Below are 8,017 nucleotides of genomic sequence, written 5' to 3' on the forward strand. Positions count from 1 at the left end.
TTAATATTTTATTCCATCATTTGAGAATGGTTTCGTTCTGCAAAACTGAGTTTGTACAAGATTCACCATCAGCAATAACTAGTTTCACATTGGTCAGTCCAATAGAAAGGAGTGAGATGATGCAGAGTCGTCAGCCAATGAGAACACGTTGCACTTGTACCTGAAATGAACAAAATGGAGTCTATGTGGTGACGTAAAGGCATTAGCCAATGAGAAGGCGTTGAAGGCGTGTCACCTTCAAGTGTACTCGCACGTGATTGGTCGACTTTGTTTGTAGTAGTAGATACCTCGACTAACATTGAATTTGGTGTTTCGTCAGCATAGTTATACTGTTCATACATAATAGATTACTGATGCATCTATATCACACTTGGTGATCAATTTAATATTGGCATAATAGGCACGATTGCCAGCTATTACTTTCTTCTATTATATCATCACTCAATCTGTTGAGGAAATTGTGTTGGTATGAAAATTTCTGTGTACTTTTAGAAGATAATCCAAGTTCCTTGGCTCCAGCTTCATTCAACGCCATGGGGACTAACTTGACAAGCTTCGCACTCCTTTCTGCTCCATGTAACAGTATAAACCATTCAATTCAATAAAAAGGCGATTTTAAATATTTTTTCTAATGTACAAAGTAGAAGCTATATGGATTCCAAGAGAAAAGATTGAAGAAAAATAACACAATACTATCTTTTATCTAAGTTACTCGGCTATTACAGTCTCCATACTTTTGCTACATTATTCCAAATAATATCAATATTCAAACCAATGATTGATGATTACGATAAATCTTTGCCATATATAGCAATTGCTAGGATTAAATTGAATATTATAAAAATTCGGGGACAAAATAGTTATGTTGAAGTTGGCTTCAGTCTTCCTTTTTCCGTCTCATTATTCCCAATCAATGAATGATGATTACAATCAGATGATATTTGAGGACGAAATATGAAGGTTAAAGTCTCCCTTTTTTCACTTCATATGATTTCAATCCAATGAATAGGTATTTCGTAGAATCTGAATTTCTATTACAGGTTATCGATTATACGTCTATTATGACTATATGTTGAGCCGTCTATGATTAGTCGGGTAAATTTATACAAAAATCTGGTGTGGCGCACTCACACAACTTTCCTTTCCGTTATGAAAATTGATCACTGACGCTAGTGTTCCCGCGCATCTCAAGTCTACTATTCAAATATTTGAGCCAGCTGGTGACAGGGCAATAACGCTGGAGACACACATGAGGTCCGCAATCTCTTCATAGTGAATGATTTAATAGAATAATTTGCAATTGAATGATCACATTTTCTCGAATTTAAAGCTTATTTTCAATTTTAGGTGAAAATGTTACTGAACATTAATTGTAGAGATTTTCATGCTCAATCTACTCCACTTGATTTTTTTTGTTTCAATTGTATCTGAAGCCTGATAATTGGGAATCTATCTGCATTGATGGGGCGGAGCTCCTGCAATTTTTACAGATATGGGACTTGTGGCAGTTGATAGAGCTTATCGATGACTATTTTAGGTATGAATTTGATCAAAATCGTTGGAGCCGTTTCCGAGAAAATCACGAAAAACCCTGTTTTTGACAACATTTTCGCCATTTTAGCCGCCATCTTGAATTGCATTTGATCGAAATTGTTTGAGTCGGATCCTTATAGTGAAAGGACCTTAAGTTCCAAATTTCAAGTCATTCCGTTTATTGGGAGATGAGATATCGTGTACAAAGACGCACATACACTCACACACACACACACACACACACACACACACACACACACACACACACACACACACACACACACACATACAGACCAATACCCAAAAACCAGTTTTTTGGACTCAGGGAACCTTGAAACGTATAGAAATTTAGAAATTGGGGTACCTTAATTTTTTTCGAAAAGCAATACTAGTAGCCTGAACATCTCATCTTAAAATCATTATAGACTTTCAATAAGTATTTCGTCACCGAGAACAAGACCTAAACTTCTGTATTCGACCCAAAAATCCAATTAAAGAACTGTATTCAGTTAATACAGTCCTATAGTAGAGGAGATCTTCTTCTTCTTCTTCTTCTTTCAAGGATTAGGCGTACAAACCTGTTCCGGTTTCAAAGGATATAACTATTTACTCTACCATCTTTTCAGAGGTCTGCCAATATCCCTTCTACCGTAGGGTCTATATTTCATGACAGCCTTTGGTATCCTAGTATCTGGCATTCGTTCCACATGGTTTTTCCAGTTCAATCTGTTTATTTCAAGTTGTGCAGCTAATGATGATATTCCCAACTCATTTCTAATGTCATCATTGCGGAATCTGTCTAACTTTGTACAACCTTTCACACTTCGAAGAAAACGCATCTCTGCAGCTTGAACTCTGCTTAATGTTTTCTTCTTGCTAACCCAAGTTTCTGCTCCATACAATTATGTTGGTACCGCCATCACTTTATAAAATTTTAATTGTGTCTCCTTCCTTGTTCTGTTTTTCAACCGGCGTTTGTAGAGGCGTTAGTAGAGGAGATACTAGATTAAAACATTTGTAAATTCTTACGATTATCATCTTTAGTTTGTTCTGTATTCTTGAACATTCTGATTCATATCTCGAGACTAAAAAGAAATAAATATATAATACGGTATCAATTTTTCACCAAGAAACGTTCCAATTCACTATACGAGTATTTGTATTTTCGGGCACTAATATAAATGAATACTTTTTTCTTCAATAATTGAGGATTAGCTTATCTCAACTCATTACTTGAGGATTATTACTTTTGGATACCCAAGTCCTCAGGAGAGAGCTTGGATTTTGAGGAGTTATTATGAGCGTTTCTAATATTGTACCTGGGCAAGTGAACAATCAAGGGTTATTCCAGATCTAAATTAATCTTCAGTGGTTGTCGATGGGTACAATAGCCTATAACGAACTTCCGGCGGGCTTTCCCAGGATAATCCAATGCTGAAAAGTTATAACGGTGTTCGGTGGATTACGGAAATACTCAAAAGAATGTGGTGAGGTTCACGTTATACTCTCAACATTCCTTCCAAATAATGTTATTTCAACCAATACTGACAATCTGTGAATCCCACGAAAGAAATTTTACATCATTTTATTTTAATGGAATCATGATGAGAAACATCTCTGTCTCCAAACAAGAGAATTTGAGATTGAATTTTGAATAGCCTGATGATTTGTGGCTAATATATGCTAATCACTAAAACAACTATTCTTTCGCAGGTTAACCCCCTACTGTATAGTTTTGTCAAATGTATTTGCAATTCAAGAACCATCCTTAAAAACGAACTTATCCTAGCACGCTTTGATTGCCTTGCAAAAAAAACGTAACTAATCAGAACTGGTTACTAGATAATTATTTGTTTTTTTAGTTCTGTTATCTATTGAATAAATGTCAGATTAATTTCTGAATATGAGAAAAAATTCCATATTATTGAATATTTCTTCATGGATATCAATTTGAAAAATCAGGAAAGAAGGAAGACTGCACCTTTCTGTGAAATATTGTATATTCACTTCCTAATAATTCTAATCTCCAGCAATCGATCCTATCATATTTTTCTTAATAATAATTTATTTATATTTGGATGCTTATGGAATTATATTTTTGTTTTGGTCTTTTTCAATCTTTTTATTGGTGGAATAGTTTACTATTCTGGGAATATTCAGATTCGACGCCCCATACAGAACAAGATTTTATCACCAATAAAAATGCCCTTGGCAGAAATGAACACCTGCTTTATAAATTGCTTCCTGGTGGTTCGGGACCACCTAAAGCTGTGAGCCTTCATCATCATCAGTTTTATTAGCCACGCACAAGTCTGGAGCTCATGTGGACATCATCCTCGGGAATAATTAATAATTTAATATTCTTATACAATTCTTATTATGTCTGAGACTGTTATAATTAATTTCTGCTGCTCTTATCAATAATATGATGTTCATGCTATGACCTAGTTAGTTACAATAATACTTGACATTATAATATAATTTCTTAAGTAATAAATAATTTCAACAATAATACATATATTTTATTTTTTATTCGAAATTCTTGGTCCTTTATTGATAGTTTTTAATTTTAGAAATAATATTACAGCTTGCATGGAATCTGGCATGACATTTTACAATATGTTGAATCAGTCAGCTGTGTTTGAGCTGCTTCAAAAACATCTGATCAATGGTAAACAAAGTGTAACCTCAAAATTCAATGAGTAATTCAATAAACGATTCGTGCTCAATTTGCAGAATAAGTATAATTTTATTAAATAATTCTTTAGAAAATATGCAGTACAGAACGGTAGGCTACTCTTATCTGATATACAGTTACTGATAAGGAAGCTTTATCGCTCGGTCGCTAACTATTCCTTTAGCAAATTCTTTCATTTTAAAAGGGTAATCACAATTTTTCTCTCTTCTCATGAGGTCTATTTAAAAAATTCATCACACTACTTTACAAATGTATTTGTATACCAAATTGAAAAGTGTTCAAATTATTTCTGTTATCATTATCAACTTTAGGTTGTTCTGGATTCTGGATTTCGGGTACTGATATGTAATTGATATTATTTTTTCTACCTAGCTGAGAGACATTCTTATTTACTATTCAACTCTCCATATTTTCGGGCAATGATATTGATCAATACTATTACTTATCTGATATAGAAACATCTTACTCGTTAATTAAGGATTATTACCTTTACATGGGTGCCCAAGCCTTCAGGAGAAAGCTTGCATTTTAGAGTTATTGAAGGAGCCGTTTCTATTATTGTACCTGGGCAAGTAAACAATGAAGGGTTATTCCAGATCTATATTAATCTTCAGTGGTTGTCGATGGATAAACCGAGTTCACGGCGGGCTTCCACAGGATAATCCAATGTCGAAAAGCTATAACGGTTTTCGGTGGATTACGGAAATACTCAAAAGCCCGTGGTGAAATTCACTTTGAACTCTTGGCATTCCTTTCAAATGATATTGATATTTCCCTTCAACCAATACTGACAAATTAAGAAGAATTTCACGTAGAAACTTATCATGATTGGAAACATTTATGTCTCCAAAATAGAAGATCGGAGATTGAAGCGGATTTGTGGCTCACTAAAACAACTACCGTATTTTTCACATGCTTATCCCAAAATGTATTTTTATCTATCGACCATGTTTGCATTTTTGCAATTCTTAAACTGTCTAGCATGCGTTGATTGCCTAGCCACCAAGACTTGTCAAGCAACCAGTTCTTGTAGTTATGTTATTTATTGAATGTAAATGTCAGACTAATTTGATATAATATAATTGTCAGAAAAATTTTATAACTCTCTTATAATTTTTTCAACTTTTGGCTCAATTGAACGAAATGGAGTCTATGTGATGACGTAGAGGCAACAGCCAATGAGAAAGCGTTGTGGGCGTGGACTTGTTCTTCACACCTCAAGCGTACTTGCACGTTATTGGTCGACGTTGTTTGGAGTGGTAGATACCTCAGCTGACATTGAAATTGGTTTCCATCACTAGAATTTAAGACGGGTGGTTTATCAGCTAACTTTCCACACCTTAAGACAATATTGTATTCCAAAATTATCAAACAAGATATTCATACTCTGAAAAAAGCAATCTCTTATTTCTGTCCATCTATATTGTGTTTCACTTTAAAATTAATGGATGTTGGATTTCGAATGAATTATTACGGATTTTTTGATTAAATGCCATGTGAACCAATCAGAGAAGCCTTCTTCCCAGAAAAACCTTTTTTTATTGTTTCTCCTGGAATTTAATCTCAATTAAAATTTAACAAGCTTTTGTGTAACCGATCTTTCGGGTCAATTGCACTCAAACCCAATCGAATTGAACCACCCTAGAATTAAATTATCGAACGTCGTCAACATAACATAATAAAGATATTGAAAATTTAACCTAATGATTATAATTTCGCCATGATATACAATGTGCAATGCGTTACGGGGACACTTTGGTTGGAGGCTGGTACAAAATATAGATTCATTGCTTTTTTCCTGATTTTTAATTTTCCTTCAATAATAATTTTTGAAATATTATGGTTGTTCAGCGCTTTGAGATCGTCTCAGTTTGAGAATGCCGCCTTTTATCTCCTGCACTAGCATATCCACCATGTTTATCTCGTCTTTGGTCACAATCATAACATATTCACTTTTGTCCATCTATCGATATTTTCATCGATAGATCCATTTATCGCTCTTCTCTCTTTCTGATGCTATTCTTGCTCTTCCATCCTCTTCATGTGTTCGTTTTCCTACAGGAAAATGAAATTTGATCGAGAAATTTTAAAATAAAATTTCTCGGTCAAATTTCATTCATCTACTGAATCTACCTATTGTATTACACAAACAAAATTTGAACCCATTATAGAGTAACCATTAATCAAGGTTGATTTTTGGAAGTAGAAATGTAGATTTGAGGTAGAAAATGCAGCAGACGACCTCTTTTACTCGTGATGACGAGAATCAGAAATGAAAACGACTCTTTATGAGGCGGAGTAAAAATTCAAGTTTTCTCTTCCATTTAAAATTGACATACTATCAACTCCACAAGTAAAAACTACAACTAGCTGTTACAACAAGACAACTATATCCATATGACAAGAGATGAAGATTTGAAGTTTTTCAAAAATTCTTCAATGAGATACCTCTGAAATATCTGTTACTATTTGTTAATAGGGAAATAGTGCCAAACCAAACTGTACTCTCTGGTACACGAAACAGTACAACAAAGGAACAGAATAGAAGTTTCTCTGCTTGTTAAGGTATAAGGACACGAGATACCATATCGCAATAAAATCGGGACTCACAAACTGTATATATAGTAGCAATCCAAGTGCCCAGTCACACAGAAAGCGATCTGCTATACTTTGGGTTTCTATATCTATATCTTTGAGAGCTATCTTAGATACAGATATAGAAACCTATGAACGCAGTTCGCAGATCGCACTCTGTGTGGCCGGGCTCTAAATATTGGAAATAGATATACTTGACGAGTTATCTGAGAAGTAAACCTACTCAGTATGAAAACAGTGTTCACTTTTTCGAAAAATTCAAAAAATCAAACAGGATAAAACACCATGCAGCTGGAAGGTGGTGGAGTCCTCGCAGTAATGGTCAGCCAGCCTCACTGTGATGTCCTTCATCAATTCCACTTTCTTCACCAATTCATCGGTTTGGTTCTTGGCATTTTGGAAGAATTGTATAACATAGTTTATATTTGACATTTCAATATTCTCATTCCTTATCCATATGATACTGGATAAAAATTAAATCGGTCGTATCGCTTTTGATGAACGTTTCGCTAAGTTTGGCAATAATTCCAAAAACATTAAACTGCATGATTTATTCAAAGAGAACCAAAAAACAAATCTGACGTAATTTTGCGGTTGGTGAATTGAATTTGATTTTCGTCAAATTGAGCAACCAGATTTGATGAAGTACCGGAATTATTATCTTTTCAAATGTTGGAAGAATCTCGTAAAATTTTAATAGTCAACCGAAATTCCGTTCTGTTTCAATCGATTCTTTTCTCCTCAATTTTATTCATATAGGGAGGATAAAATGCGTACTATATATAGGCTCTTCTAATGTCATAATATAATTCAGTAAAAATCCTAGAACGAGTTAATTATTAATGACGTGCGTGTAGGCCTATTCATGATACTATCATGTTGAATTTGAATGGAATCTTGTTGTATGGAACTAACAGCAAGGTAACAATACGAGTTGCCGTTTTATCTATTCTAGGAAACTAATGTATTATAGCTATTCGTTGCTTCCATTCATTCATTCTCACGCTCGAACTACCGCTAATGCTCAAGAATATCCTCATCAAGCTTCCATTCAACCAATATTTTGACAGTTTGAATTGTGTGACTTGTCCCGCTCATTCAACACAGTACTAATTAGGTGCATGAAATACATAAATAGCTCAATTGAAACTTGTGTCAATGCTTGTCAAAATACAAGGAGATAAGTGATCG

Source organism: Nilaparvata lugens, chromosome 6 (genome assembly GCF_014356525.2).
Source record: "Nilaparvata lugens isolate BPH chromosome 6, ASM1435652v1, whole genome shotgun sequence".
Classification (NCBI taxonomy): domain Eukaryota; kingdom Metazoa; phylum Arthropoda; class Insecta; order Hemiptera; family Delphacidae; genus Nilaparvata; species Nilaparvata lugens.